This window comes from Mustela nigripes, chromosome 3 (genome assembly GCF_022355385.1).
Source record: "Mustela nigripes isolate SB6536 chromosome 3, MUSNIG.SB6536, whole genome shotgun sequence".
In the NCBI taxonomy this organism is placed as follows: Eukaryota; Metazoa; Chordata; class Mammalia; order Carnivora; family Mustelidae; genus Mustela; species Mustela nigripes.
The window spans coordinates 29,768,767-29,784,631 of record NC_081559.1 but is presented as its reverse complement, the minus strand read 5'-3'; the positions used below and the strand labels follow the sequence as shown (position 1 = coordinate 29,784,631).

General features: G+C 39.4%; 1 long non-coding RNA gene across 2 annotated transcripts; it reads right to left on the bottom strand.

Moving 5' to 3' along the window:
• Window positions 1-479: 479 nt before the first annotated feature.
• On the bottom strand, window positions 480-15,073 carry LOC132012894 (uncharacterized). 2 transcript variants are annotated; one of them, XR_009402797.1, is made up of 4 exons: window positions 14,919-15,073; window positions 14,593-14,675; window positions 2,529-2,629; window positions 480-776 (listed from the first exon to the last, which is right to left on the bottom strand). It is a non-coding gene; the product is annotated as an uncharacterized LOC132012894 (long non-coding RNA). The 2 variants fall into 2 exon arrangements; XR_009402798.1 differs by having other exon boundaries at window positions 14,943-15,073.
• Between the last annotated feature and the right edge of the window lie 792 nt (window positions 15,074-15,865).

Below are 15,865 nucleotides of genomic sequence, written 5' to 3'. Positions count from 1 at the left end.
AGCAGAGCACTTATAAATGGCCACCCTATTTAAAGTAAGTTATTATAAAATGAGAAATATTTATAGAACATTCCATTAGGAGGAAAAAATTATACCCATAACATTAAAGTTTGTTTTTCCTTACATTGCATCGGCCTATCTCAAGCCCAATCTCTTCCTTATGTTTTTCAGATACGGTGTGCACGTCACACATGGGTCTCCACATAATGCTCCCACTAATTCCATTTGTCAATGAAATAGAAAGTAGTCATCCAAATATACTATCACTTGCTATTCACTACTTTAACTGAATCTTCAGGCTCAAATTTAGAAAAGCCTATTTTATTTATATGAGTGCTCCTTCTTGGAAATTTCATTCCAAGGAAGAGATACATCTTATTTTTAATTTGAAGATGTGTAAAATGATTCAATATTAATCACTAACATTGAAGCGATCACTATATGCCAAACACACTGCATTTGTTGTACCTACGAGACTTTATTGTAGCCCCATTTTACAGCTGAGAATATGAGTGTAAACATTAAGAATGCTTTGGCTAAAAATACGTGAAAACTTGACTAATCTGGCTGACCAAATATATTTGATTTTTCTTCACAAAAATAGCAGTGAGACTATAACATAGTCTAGAGCTGGAACGCTGGCTCGATAGTGTCCTACGGAACCTGGTATCTTTCCATCGCAGCATCCTCAGCGTGTTGGAATATCGCTGCAGACTTGTTTACGTGATGGCAGTTGTAGGACTTGGCATCAGGGTTTCTGTTTGTATCAGTCAAGGCTGTTCAGGAAAACAGAAGACTGTAGGTATTTTAAACTGCGAAGGGGTTTCAGTGAAGGGAATTAAGCATTTACAGAGTTGTCGGGAAGACTGTCAGGAAGCGTGGAGGTCTGCGTGGTTCACTGCTGGGTCTGAGTTTGCAGCCAGCTGAGGGGTTAGGAAGCTGTAGGAACCCAGGGAGTAACTGATCATGATTGCAAGGCTCAGCATCAAAGCAGGTGATTTGAGTGAAAACAACCAAAAGTCTGTGTTCTGCCAGAGTCCGTGAATCTGCTTGCTGCTATCAAAGGACTGATAAAATGGCTTCTGTTTCTCTTCTGCTTTCCAAATCTCCTGTGAGTACTGACTCCACACAACAATTCTGATGTCGGGAATTCTGAGCCGTAGATCCCAGGCCTCCAGGCACTGCAGTGTAGGAAGGGCATGGAAGGAAGAAAGGGTATTGAGGAGCCCATCGAGGCCAAGGCTCTGAGGAGCATGAAGGGCAAAGAGAAACCACCAAGACCTCTATCCCTTTTATCAGCAAAGCAAAAGCTTCTGCTTATATTGAATTTTTCAGGACTGGGTCATCTTATGCCCTTTGGCTGCAAGGGAAGCTGGGAGAAAATGCATTTCGCTTTTCTCACTCTGTGGTAGAAGCAAGAAAGAACCTCATGAACAATATTGCAAGATAGACGGTAGATTGATATGATATAAATGTGATTTTTCAATCAGAAAAGGAAACAAATATATATATATATATATAGATAATATAAATGTCAGAAGAGGAGGTCCACTATGATAGACACAGTAGCATGTGAAGGAAATCCTTGATATCATAAATAATCAGAAAATTGTGAATATAAACTCAGATACGTTGTAATGAGTATATAAACTGGCATAGCTATTTTAGGTGACAATCTCACAGGACTTAGTTAAATTAAGTATAGATTTCCCTTTTGACCCAGAAATTCTGCTCCCAGGTATACATTCCAAGGAAATTATCAAGCAGGTTCACAAGTGAACAGGTATAAATATGGTCATTACAACTCTATTAATAATAGAGGACACTCGGGGCACATGGATGGCTCAGTCAGTTAAACCTCTGCCTTCAGCTCAGGTCAGGAACCCAAGGTCCTGGGATCAAGCCCCATGTCGGGCTCTCTGCCTCTCATCTCTCAGCTTGTGCACTCTCTCTCTCTCAAATAGATAAATAAAATCTTTTAAAAATAATAATAATAGAGGATACTGGAGGCCTCCAATGCGGTGGAGGGATAAAAGAGCAGACTAGGAAGCAGTTAGCAGTAACAAGGATCAGTCCGTGAAATATAGCATAAAGTGAAAAAGCTGTGACACAGAATTTCTGTGAAACAGAACAAGATACATAATCCAATGCCACTTGTAAAAATTAAAATAACAAAGTACATATTTGATGATAACATATTAAGATGAGTGTCTATGGTGAGAAAAATGAGAAAGGAAGTGAGATGATAAATGAATGAATGAATGAATGAGTGAATGAATTAAAGGAAAAGGTCTTGCTTAGACCAAAGATAATAATGTGCCATGAACTGAGGGCAATATGACTGATTTAACCCTGGGAAAATAAGACTAATGAAAAAGACCAAAAAGTAAACTCATTTAGAAAAATACAGTGTGTGTGTATTTGGGTGTGTGTGTGTGTGTATGTCTTACAAATTCTCTCATAGCAATGTGTCACCAAAGGTTTTAAAGCTGCATAGGTTCTGAAGGTTTATCTGTAAACAAACGTACCTTGGTTAATAGAACTCCTTTCAAAGATGAGCCCCATTTCCAATGGCATTCCAGTAAACATGGGAAATCAGTTGTAATCCACCATGGAGTAGCTCCAAGGTCTGTTGGAGATAGATTAACACAATGAAAGGCCAGTGGACCAGGAGCCAGAAGACACAAACACTCTGTGGGCAACATTCTCCTTTTTATAGGAAATAATTAAGTGGTTTTTTCTCTCTCACTCTCTCTCGCTCTCTCTCTTTTGTTCTTCTTATAAGGTTACAAGTGGAGTATTCAAAACTCTAAGGATCAGACACAAGGAATTTTTTTACAAAGCTTTTTTTAAAAAAATTCTATTTCTTTTTGGTGTTCCAGAATTCATTGTTTATGCACCACACCCAGTGCTCCATGCAATGTGTACCCTCCTTAATACCCACCACCAGCTTTTTTAATACTTTGAGAGGAGTTCAGGGCATGTGGGTGGCTCAGTTGGTTAAGTGTCTGACTCTTGATTTTGGTTCAGGTTATGATCTCTCAGGATTGTGAGATCAAGCCCGGCATCGGGTTCTGCACTGCTTAAGATTTTCTCTCTCCCTTTACCCTTCCCTTTCTAAAAAGAAAAAAAAGAAAAAATTCAGAAGATGTATTTAGAAATAATGAGATATTATCTACATAGTTTTCCCAGCTCTCTGTCTGTGATGATTCTTTTTGTTTCAAAAGACTAGACAGTGAAGTTCTCCCTTGCCCTCAATTAGCAGGGAAAGAAAGAGAAACTTGTCCAGTTCTGTGGACCAGCCTGTTCACCACTTTTCCTGGGGGTCAGTGTAAATGGACTCCCTCTTTTATTCCAGAGGTGATTAACACTGATGACGTCCAAGAATAATTTTTTTTTTCTCAGTTTGTATCTTGAAAGGTAGGTGTCCTGTCTTCTCAAACAGAAATATTCAATGAAACCAGCATGCATAATTTATCATGACATCGGACAAGATAGAAACATTCTGCTGAACATCCCCTGCCTTTATCGCCCCTGACTTCTTGATACTTCCAGGGTATCCCTGGAGAATCAGAGGTCAATCCCAGTGATGTATTTTCCTGGTTGCAATTTATCAAGCTCATCTTTTTCCCAGATGATGGAATGATTGCCACGTGACAAAGAGAGAGCAGGAGCAAGATTTCCAAGGATTTCCTAACAAATCCTTAAAACCCAGGCCTTGTGCAGGTTTGGACAAGCCACTTAACATCCTTAAATATCCGTCCACTCAAAAAAAAAAAAAAAAAAAAAACTGTTGAACTATTTCTAAGCCAAAAGAACCACTGTGAGTCTTAACCAAGGCACTTAGGAGGGACAGTCCAGCAGACGACAGCATTTGTGATTCCTGGAGCACTCGTGTCTGAGCCACATCCAGCCTTTGCTTTCCCAAGTCAGACTAGTGTGGAAAATCTATTTCCTTGGAAAAAGAGGATTATAACATATGTATTTTCCAGCTTCCTTTTGAATAGAGAAAGCCACAACCGGTCTCATCTTCGTATCACACTGAAGCCATGTTATAGGTCAATATTATATACAGAAATGAAGCCACATAGGCTTTCTCATCTTCTGTACCTTAAAATTAATCTAAAATTGCACCTCAGTCTTACGTCCTTTTCTTTATTAAATACACCTGTCAGTATGACTAAAACGTTGTATACACACACAGAAATCAAAAGATATGTTGTATTTTGGGACTACTGGGTGGCTCAGTCAGTAAAGCATCTGCTTTCAGCTCAGGTCATGATCTGAGGGTCCTGGGATCAAGTCCCATGTTGGGCTCCCTGCTCAGCAGGGAGTCTGCTTCTGCCTCTCCCTCTACCCCTCAGCCCCACTCATGCTCTCTCTCTCTCTTTCTGTCTCTCTCAATCTCTCTCTCATAAGCAAGTAAATTTTTTTAAAAAGATACGCTGTATTTTATGACCAGTTTCAGAGTAATTGAGAGTAATTTTGACTTTTCATGGTATTTGCAATCAGAACCTAACTCTTAAAAGAAGTCAACTTCACTAACCCTTCAGTACTCATGAGAGTGGACTCTGAGTCTGATGGCCTGGGTTAGAATCGTCATTCCACACACCCTGTGTACTCTAAGGCAAATTATTTAATCCCTCGGAGCCTCAGCCCATCATATGAACACAGTGCCTGGCAACTTTCAAACACTCAGTAAATAGTAGTTGCTGCCATTACTACTGCTACTACTATCACGACTGTCCTTTTGTTACAGCCCGCTAATACCTAGCAATACTGAAATCACTCCAAACATACTCTCGGAATCTCTAATTGTGTCTCCCCAGAAGCATGTTGCTTTTCCGTTCCAGTTTGTCATCAGTAGTTCTTTTTCCCAAGTTCGATCAGTATGAGAAATTTTAAAATCAAAAGAATTGTTCTCTAAATACTCTGGCCTGTGCATTGAATTGGAAGACATTGCTGTCACTTCAGAAGGGAATAACAAAGAGTAGGAGCCTCCCATGTCCTCATTTTCACTTTGATGTGCCACAAATAAAAAATGAGCTGACGCTCTTAAAATATGAAGACACCATATTGTTGTCACTCTGCATCCTGGCACATCTGATCCCCCTCATGCTGCTCGGGCTGTGGAAGCCTTTGAAGTTAGAAAATACCGTTGCCTGATCTCCCAGCACTGATAATTAAGACATAGTGTGGCAAATCAAAAGAGACATGCCACCTAGTATCTACATCCCCTTCCCAAGGGGGAGAGGGAGGGGAAAAGAAGAAGAAGAAGGAGGGAAGCTGGCTTAGAGTTGTGATTCATAAATCAATTGGTTCTGCCTTTCGGTAGGAAAGACCAGCAACTTCTATATTACAACTCAATCCCATCTTGCATCCCCAAATCAATTTTTCTTTCCTTTTTTCCCCATGGTTTATGATCTTTGAGTTTCTTTTTCTTAAGACCAATTTTTCTTCGAAGAAGGGAGAGGAATGCCATCTCTTAAAAAAAAAAAAAAAAAAAAAAAAGTCTTATCATTTGTCTTCCCATGGGGGAAAATGGATGCATTTTTATGTCGTTCTTCTTTGTCATAAGCAATTGCTGTTGTGTCATAAATTTAAAACAGGTTGTGCTTCTGAAGCCCCGTTCAAATCTGAGCAGGGGACATGTGGGATATAAAGGTTTATTAGTATAAATGGATAAATAATGAATGTTGAGTCCCGGGAACCTTGTGTTCCAGCTAGTTGGCTCCAATAACATGTCATAATATATTAAAAAAAATTCAACTAGGCAATATCTTCACAAAGATAAATTGATCTAAACTCTAATTGGAAAGGCATAGAAAGCATATTGCCATGTTCATTTCTTTACAATAAATAATTTGGGTCTACAAATTCAACTGTGATTTATTTGTAAGTATATCATAATCATCAAATTGGGTGACAGACTTTTTTGAAAATTCACTGTTGAATATATTCAGAACTAAAACCTGTTAACTCCATGGAAGATCTGCCTGAACATTATCTTAAGTGTTATTTCCCTGTTGTTCTCCTTCTGGTCTCTGACCTTTCTCTTTCTACCGCAATGTCATTTAAATGGAAAGATTCACCACAAATTGCACAGTGCTACAAAAAAGACTCAGAGTGATCTTTAAAGTCAAAGGAAAATCTAACTTGACAAATAAAATTAAATCCTGCCTCCCATTTTCCAAAGAAATTTTTCAAGAATGTCAAAGTAACTGTTTTCAAATCTCAGATTATATAGATCATGAAACTATTGACTCATTGTTAAAATCATAAAATGAAATAAATTTAGGGGTTCCTGGATGGCTCAGTGGGTTTAGCCTCTGCCTTCCGCTCAGGTCATGATCCCAGGGCCTGGGATCAAGCCCCGCATCGGGCTCTCTGCTTGGCGGGAGGCCTGCTTCCTACTGCCCTCTGCTTTGCCTCTCTGCCTACTGGAGATTTCTGTCTGTCAAATAAATAAATAAATAAAATCTTAAAAAAAAAGAAGGAAATTTTAAAAATAAGTATTAGGTATTCATCGGGTAATATTAAAAATGATCTATTCATTTTCCTAATTTCTTTGTGCAAGGTCTAGGATTAGCAAAAAGGAAAGAATTCCTACAACCCAAAATGTGAAATCCTTTAGAGTCCCAAGATGCTATTTTGAGTAAGGAGGAAGAAGAATGGGTGGATAGGACCAGAGGGAGAAAAGGGAAGCAATGTAGGAATTAATAAACTCTCAGGAGTCAGCATGTAGGAAGACAAAAGCAGTGGGGTAACATGTGGTCTGACCAGTTTGTGTGTCATGTAATACTTGACTGTGTTTAGTCATGAAAGGGAGATGATTGAAGAACCCCAGACTTTAAATGGATTCCAGATCTTCATTCGTGTTAGTAAAGGTGGGAATGTCAGAGACATTCTAGGCTCTAGGGACACCTTAACCTGGAGAGGTCAGACGTTCATAGTGGGCATGGACCTCCTACAACATGGAGGTTGCTAGAGTGACTTAAAGACCAGGCCATGTGTGGAAGCTACATTTATTGTCACTGCTGCCACTGTTTTTCACTTAAGGTTGGTACAGTCTCTTACAGCTTATCCTTTATAAATACACGTGGGTGTGTAATTATAATCTCCTTAGATCTTCCTAGAAGTCTTCAAGGATGGTGTCGTTAATTATCAACCCCGTTAGAAGTGATGTGAGGACCTGAGTGTTTAAGGATATGCCAAAGATGACACAAACCCCAGGGGCAGACCTTGGAATAGATCCCAGTCCTCTGGTGTCCATTTCCATCTTGTCAGACCAATTGCATGCTCTTTGAAAAAACACCACTCATGAGAGAAGCCATGATAGAAGAAACACTTGGGTGGACAGAAGGAAGCTAGAGAAATTAGGAAAAGGAAATGATAGAACTTCTTCAACAATCTTAGAGCCTTCGGGCTGGGCTAGGCAGTTTTCAGCTTATTTTACACTCTGACGCACTGGTGCTCATAACAACCATGTAATATAGGTGGTACTAATAATTGTGTTTTAAAGATGTAAAAACTGAGGCTCAAACAGATTAAATAACCTGCCTCGGGAAAGGATTAAATGAAGTAATATAAGTATTTTTGGTATAGCCCTCGGAAAAATGGTGTTTAAAAGAACATAAGAACAGTCAACTGCGTGGAGAAGATAGTTGTCAGATTTCTCTGACTTAACCAAAGAACACGTATTATGGTGCCACATGATGGGCTAAAAGTTGAACACAGTACAATGAGGGATGCTAAAAAACACCTGTCACTTGAGAGGTTTCCTAGCTGGGTTAGCCTCCCCCTGTGCTTTTTTTTTACACTGATTTTGGCCTTCTGTTGAGTGTGGCACTGTCCGTACGAAAATCAGATGGCCTCCGCACAATTTTTCCTTTTAATTCCCAGCTCCTCCTTACTTTAATCCAGATCTAGAACTAGTTTTCCCAGGGCTCTGAGATAACTTCACAGTTCAAACTTTAACCAAGTCACCAGCCTCTGAAAACACAAAGATGAAGAGACTACATATAGCCTCTTGCCTTAAGGAGCAGAACCCCTAGAAAATGATGACAGACTTATAAACCAGTTATCACCACGGACACAAGGGCAAAAAATGAAAGCCTGCCCAAGGAGCAGAAGGAGCACATCAGAGGAATGTTACTTTTGTCTTGGGCAGATTTCCCCAAGGAGGTGAACAGAGAACTTGGAAGGGAAAGGAGATGGCTGTGGAGCTGAGTGTCTTGCAGAGTGTGGTGTGATTAGTGAAACATGCATGGCTTGTTATTGTTTGAAAATAAGTTTGAGTGGGAGGCATGAAAAAACAGGAAGACTGAGGGGGTGGGAGGAGGCTGAGCAGGTGTCTGTCATGAAGGCTGTGTGCACCATGTGAAGCCTCAGAGGAAAAGATAAATCATTAAGGAGATCAGATCTGTAGTTTAGAATATAACTCTCATAAAAGCATAATTTAAAAGTCCGAGGAAGAACACATGAGATGTAGGAGTCTGCTTCCAGGTGAGAAATATCCACAGTCTGATCTAAGATAGTGTTAGTAGGGGATAGGGAAAATAGAAGATAGGTTTGCAACTGATACAGGAAGACAAATTAAAAGGAATAAGGGAGAAATGAAGATTCCTGGCATGAAATTTGGTTAGTGGGGCCACTTGAAGCAGATGGCAGATATAGGCGGGAGAAGAGGTTTAGGATGAAGGGGACGTGACAGTAAGACTTTTGGCCAGGCTGTTTCCAGTGCCTGTGGGGCATCCAAGAAGAGATAGCTAATGGATGGTGGAAAATACAAGCACATAATAGGCATTCAAAATAAGTTTCTCTTTACACATTATGCCCCCTGAGATGACAGTTGTTTTGGATGTATTCATCCTACTGAAATATACCAGACTCTGGAGATTCTTTTCCATGTATATCACTGCTCATTCTACCACATCCCTTCTGGATGAATTTAGCTTTTGAATGAATAAAGCCAATGGCAAGATTTCGGAAGACGGAAGCAAAGAGAAGTTGGATGAAGCGTTTTCTTGCTCACTCCCTGCAGTGTTATTATAGGCTGGTATCCTTAACCCAATGTCACAGTTCCTGGTAGGTGACTCCTCCCCAACCTCATTCCCTCCCTCTGCTCCTGTCTCTGTCTATCTCTGTCTCTCTCGATCTCTCTTGTTTCCTTAGACCTAGTTGTGGTAACCTCATTTTTACCCTTTGGGTAAGATGACTACTTCCCTGGGCCTTCTCTAAACCATGATCACACCATTATAAACATACCCTTAATCAAACTCTTTTCAAAGACATCACTTGGAGGCACTACCTTTTTCTTGCCAAACTGACAGATAAACTTGGCTTTAAGGTATCATGCCCTCCTGGTTTCCCTCTGACATCACTATCCACTCCATCTTACTGTCCTTCATTGGTTTCATCCAACATTTGGGTTCACAACATTTAAATTTTAGAGTGCCCCGGGACTCACTTCTCAGGCTTATTCTTTTTTCTGTGCATCCTCCATGCCGAGATGATCTCAATCAGATGTTAAATATCATCTATGTGGTAACCATCAAATATGTTTCCAGCCCTAACTTTTCCCATTAAATTCCAAACTCAACAATCCACTTGCAAGTCTAATAGGCAAATCAAACTTAATTTGTCCAAATCATATCCTCCCTTTCCCACCCCCCACCAAAACCCCTTCTACTGTGGTCATTCTCATCTCCACAGTGGCACCATCACTGATACAATTACTGAAGACCAAATCCTAGGAGTCTCCTTGGACTCCTGTTTGCTGTCTACCCTACAAACAATCCAATAGCAAGTACCATCCACTCCCCCTTCTTAGGTTATACCCTGAAACCAGCAGTTGCTCACTCCTGCAGCACTAGTGTCCTAGCCAATGCCACCTTTGTCCCTCCCCTAACTACCTACTGATCTCCTGTCTGGCATCTCTGCCTCCATTTTCACTGCTATGGAGGCCAGAGTGGATCTACTTAATGAGGAAATCAGAGCACCATCACTCGTCCACATACTTTCAAAGACTTCCTTTTATAAATCAGATGAAACCCAGACATTTTCCTGTGACTCCAGAGCTGTCTGTCTTCTGACCTTTGTTTTGCTCTCCAAAGACCTATTCTTGGTCAGCCGCTCTGACCATCTTACTACCTAATGCAGTAGCCACTAGACAGGTGCCAACTGAGCACCTGAAATGGGCTAGGGAGACTGAATCTGCTTTATTTAGTTTTCCTTAGCTTAAATTTAAACTTAAAATTAAAAACAGGTACAAATGTAATTATAAGAAAAACACTTAAGTGTGTTTGGATAGCATGGATACATGAACCTACTTTATCAATTATGCATTTTCTGAAATCAGAACGCAGATCCATTATTTCCAATAAAAATTTAGCCTCTGAGTTGAGACATGCTTTAAGTAGAAAATACCCACCAGATTTTGAAAAAAATTAGATGAAGAATGCAAACTGTTACATTCATAATTTTTTCCATTAATTACACGTTTAAATATAAAATCTATAATTAAAACCAACTTCATTTCGCTTTTACTTTTTCATTTTATGTTTATTTTTTATCGAGGTTATTGGAACATTTTGAATTTCATATGTGGCTCTCATTGTGTTTCTATGGGCAGCGCTGCTCTAAAATACCAAACTCGGCTCTGCCTCCAGGGTCTTTATATTTGGCATCCCCTCTATCTAGAAATGCTCTTCCCAACTCCCAACACTGCATGGCTCCTCCTCATTTGCCATTTTTCTTCATATCTCTGCTCAAATATCAACTGCTCCAACACCCTTTTTTCTGATCACACTAGCTAAAATAGCCTTCATACCATCTCTAATACCCTGCTTTCTTTTGTCTGCAGAGCGCTCACACTACTTCTATCTGCTCATCCTGAGTCCCGTACTAGAAAGGAAGCCTCATAAGGACAGATACTTCTTTCTTCTTTAGTGTCGAGTCTCAGAACCTAGAAATAAAAGGTATACATGGGCACTCGATTTTGATGAAGAAGGAACGAATGAATGAATGAAGCCACTGACACAACTGTGGCATAGCATGAACAATTTCATGGTGTATACTCTATAATACTTACCTAAATTCAGCCTTGTAACATCTTCACTGTGCTGGAATTCAAGTGAGCATGAAATATTTATCTCATGAGAATTTAAGACCCCAAGATGCTGATATAAACAGGACAATTGCTCAGGGCCAGCAACAGAAGACCTCGGGTAATGGCAGAGTAGGTGTGAGTGACACAGGCCACTCTCTACACATCCCTTTTACAGATACAACTAAGAGCCACAATCCGGTACCTAATACCAATGAATCATTCATATTTAAGAATGCTATTTTTTCATTTATTCTCTTTCAAGACAGAGATTTCAAAGGTGTATGAAAGTTTTCAAAAGGGAAAATAATACGTGAAAGATATTAACTTGAAGCCTTCTAAAATGTCTTTTCTTGAGATGCCTTAAAAGTATACTTGAACTGTTTTGCAAACAGCCATGATTCCAAGCACACATTACTGCTTCAGTTTTCAAGAGTCAGGAGCACGTAATTCTGAGAAGGAAAGAAATTAGAGTAACGTAAATATACTCTAGGCTATCTCCAATATAAAATATATAGAAGGCTTATCATTTGCAGGCTGCACTGTGAATTTTTTACTTAGATTTTCAACATAAGTATCACTTCAGGTACTAAGACAATCCTCTTTCTCCAAATGTGAAGCTATATATATTTTTAGCATGGAAGCCAGGAAATTTATAATTTTCCTCTCAAATAGCATCAATTTGCACATTGTAAACAATAAAGACTGAGCTAACGATAGTATTCTCATAAATGTCAAAAAACATGCTTTCACTCATAGTTTAGCAATTTCAGTTGAAGGTAAGGTGAATGCATCAATGGAGAGAAGCGGAAATAAGATGCATTTTTATCTTGCCTTCCAGAAGGTGCATAACTTTCTGTAATTGCAACATTATCATCATTGATAACTACTAAGATTTTTTTGAGATTTTATTTTTAAGTAATCTCTACACCCAATGTAGAACTCAAACTTACAATGCCACGATCAAGACTTGCACATTCTACCAAATGAGCCAGCCGGGTACCCTGATTATTAAACATTTTAGGCAGACCCTTGCAATGAATCTTCAGTGACAGGAGGGAAAGGGACAGGATGGGGGATGGGTTGGAAGGTATTTCTCTAGAAGGTCACAAAAGTGAGAATGTGCATGAGGACAGCTTCCAGCCTAGCTGATGGCTGGAGTCTAAAACCATTTCTGAATGCCGATTGCCTTCCTCATTGTGGACATGTGGGTATTGTGAGAGCGTGACGGGGGTAGGATCACCTCAACCATCTTTGCTTGTCCCCATTCTGCCAGGCATAGTGCTGCTGGCTTATTTTCCTCATCTGCTTCCTAATCAGCTGTGAGTTAACAAAATGGATTAAACTTGTATGTGACTAAGGATAAAATATACTTTATGTTGGATTTGGGGGGATATTTTGTCTGTGTATTTCTGAACATTAGAGCCTCCTATTTGTGACCTCTGTCTGAAGACCTTAATCACATTCAGTCTCCCTACTATATTAGAGATAGAAGTGGTGGGTTTGGTGAATTTTAGTGGGGGAGAGGTTAGAATTTTACCATATATCCTAGTTTTCGGGCCTGTGGAGTTAGGAGAATCACAGAGGTACTTCTGGAAATCAGCTTGCCGAGGCTCTCCATGGTGTTTAGCAATGATGGCATGGATTCTCAATTCAGATTATGTGGGGTAAAGTCTGCCAGGCCGTAGAACATCCCTGAATTTTCTTATACGCTCTTGAAAAAAATGGATATTCTAGAGGTCTGCTCTCAGTTGGTACAAATGGTCAGAAACATGAAGTAAATTCAGTCTTAAACCACTGGTACATGCATGAAATTGCAGGATTCTGGCATGCCTCAAATTACAATCCCTTCCAGACGGTCTTTCAAACCACTTACTTAGAAATGAAAAAGAAAAAAAAGAGAGAGAGAAAGAAAGTAAAGAAAAAAATATTCAAAAGTGTTTTTTGATCACTAAGTTTTATTTTTGTTTTTTCATTCTTTTCTACCTAGAAATTGCTTTAACCCATTTTCCATGATTACTCTATTCCTGTCCTATGAAATCTTAAGCCGGGATGTGCACCTTATCCAAGAACTGATATTACAGTGGGTAAATGTGACAACACTTTCCACAAGAGAATATGCATACCTGTTTCCTATGCCAGTGATTCATTTCAATTTTGATATCAAGTAGATTTTGCTTTACACCTCTGGCTGTCAAATGCACGTGCTGGTCTTCCTCTAAATTTAAAATCTAGTCAGGGAGATGGAGGAGATAACACCTCTTTTATTACGATTTGGGAAACAATAAAAATCATTTTGGATATTAAACTATCCCATAAAGCACTTGGGTATATTTCACTCTGTGCTTAGAAAACTGCACACAATATATTCAAAGAAACAGATGCCAGCCAAATACAGCAAAAACTATGATGCCTCCATATCACCAGCAGGTTTGCAGATACTCAATTGAATCAGCAAACTACAAATTAATAAGCACACAGAAAACTAATTGCCTGGAAAAGAATGTTCCACTTGCTTTGTCATTAGCTGCTTGAAATTCTCTACAAGAGCAGCTTATCTGAAATCTAAATTTTGGAATAGAGATCAGGCAGATACTGAAACCAAAGTCAAAGCTTATGTCTGTCTTCCTCTCATACACTTCAGTCAGGACAGCCAGGACTCGGAGAAAACTCACAGATGCAAAGTAAACGTATCAGTGGTTTGCAGTTCATCTTAGAGAGTTTGTCCATACACAGAGAAAGGCACAGTTCAAGACAGCTCAGACTTTCATTTGTGTGAAAATCACCTGGTATCTTGAGAAAATGCAGGTGCTGATTCAGTAGGTCTGGGACAGAGCCTGAGAAACTGCATTTTGAACCAGTTCCCAGGTGATGTCCAGGCTGCTGGTCTCAGGGTTACATACGTATTAAATAGTGGGAGCTCACCCAGCTAGTAATTTCTCTTAGAAATCAGAACACCTGTTGCCATTTTCACTCCCAGTTATTCACTGTGGGTTCTTAGGCAAGTCGTCTGACCTCTCAGTGCCTCTACTTCTCATCTGTCAAGAAGAGGAACTGAAGCTAAAGAGATTGCTTCAATACAAAATCTTGAAGAGATTAGAGATGTTCTGTGAACAGATTGGCTGAGCAAACATGGTCAGATGAGACCCACCCTTTGGACGAGGGAAAAAAGGAGTCTTAAAGGCTGAGAATCAAAACTAAACAAACAAGCAGGTCCTACAGAAAGGCAGATCCCTAAAAAGAATGTGTAAGTAAAATACACTTTACTTATAAAAATAAAATATAATATATACATTATACAAATTGTATTGATTATTTATTATATAAAATATATTATATATCAATATAATATAAAGACATAATATAATATATATATAAATATAATATAAAAATACATATACAATTTCTTTTTAAAAAGCAAAATGCCACAAAAAGAATCAGTGGGAGGAAAGTCAGGCTGAGGACAATGAGGAAGCACTACATACTTCAATATGTGAAGACTGATGACCACAGCGATTTACAAAGGACAGATCCTTGGAGACAGGTGAGGGAAAAGATGATGCAATGCCTAGAGAAAAAAAGAAAAGATAAGGAAACCTTGGATGGAATACAACAAATGATTTATAGTAGGTAATAAAAGAAACAAATGAAATCACCTCTTTCCCCAAAATGTTGGATGGATTTTTTTTTTGTATTTTCTTTATAATTTCTTTTATTCTTTTATAAACATATAACGTATTATTAGCCCCAGGGGTGTTGGATGAATTTTTAGCACAACTTTTTCCTCAGCCTTTCAATATTTTTTAAGTACCTGGGACACACACGAGTAACACACCTTCCAGTGTATTGTTCAGCCATCTCTTGCTTCCAAAATGAAATGAAGCATGTTGCCAACAATTTCCAAATGTGCTAAAGGTTCACATGGAGGCTCTCTGTATCCGGCCCCTCCAAGAAAAGCAGTTTGCCTTTTTATCCACAAAGCCTCCTTGTGACAGGGAATGCCTCACAGAAAACTGAGGGACAGAAAAGAGGGAGGAAAAAAACACTTTTATTTTCTTTGTAAGTCACTAATTAATTGAACTACTGTATCAGCAAAGCTGGAAAATCCTGCCTGTCCAGACTGTCATTTATACCAGTAGCATTCTTGAACTTCTCCAAGGTTGGAACTACTGATGATTAACTTCTGGGAATACCCAGGGTAACTATTTCAGACCTGTGAACTATCACGCCTTCTCAATGTCAGCAGATACCCACATCAGGCAAATACCTTCTCAGAAGGCTGTAAGGTTACATTTCACTTTTGGAGGTGACTGTTGTAGCCACCAAATGGTAATAACTCTCTCCAAACCTGCCCAGGGCCCTGACTGACTTTCTTCCTGATAAAGGCACTATCTGCCTAAGACTAACATTACCTGTGTATCAGCAGTTTCTGCGCCAGAGACTGTATCTGAAATCTAACTGCTGATTTCCACACATCTACAGACAGAAACAAAGGGTCACATTTCTAAAGGTCCCAACCCAAGGAGAGAGCCAGTTAGCGGATTTGCAACACAATCAGTTCGACAACAGGGCAGGAGAGATGTGGTATCACTCACAGATAAAGACAGCAGTCTGGGACCCTCTACATTACCAAGACTCACTCAAGATTCCTCAGAAGGACTCCCAGGCTTTTATTTCTCTGACAACCAAACCCAAGAGGTTCGCCAAAATAGAATTCCAGTGTAGGGGGAAAGAAGCTAAAGAATTATGCATTAATAA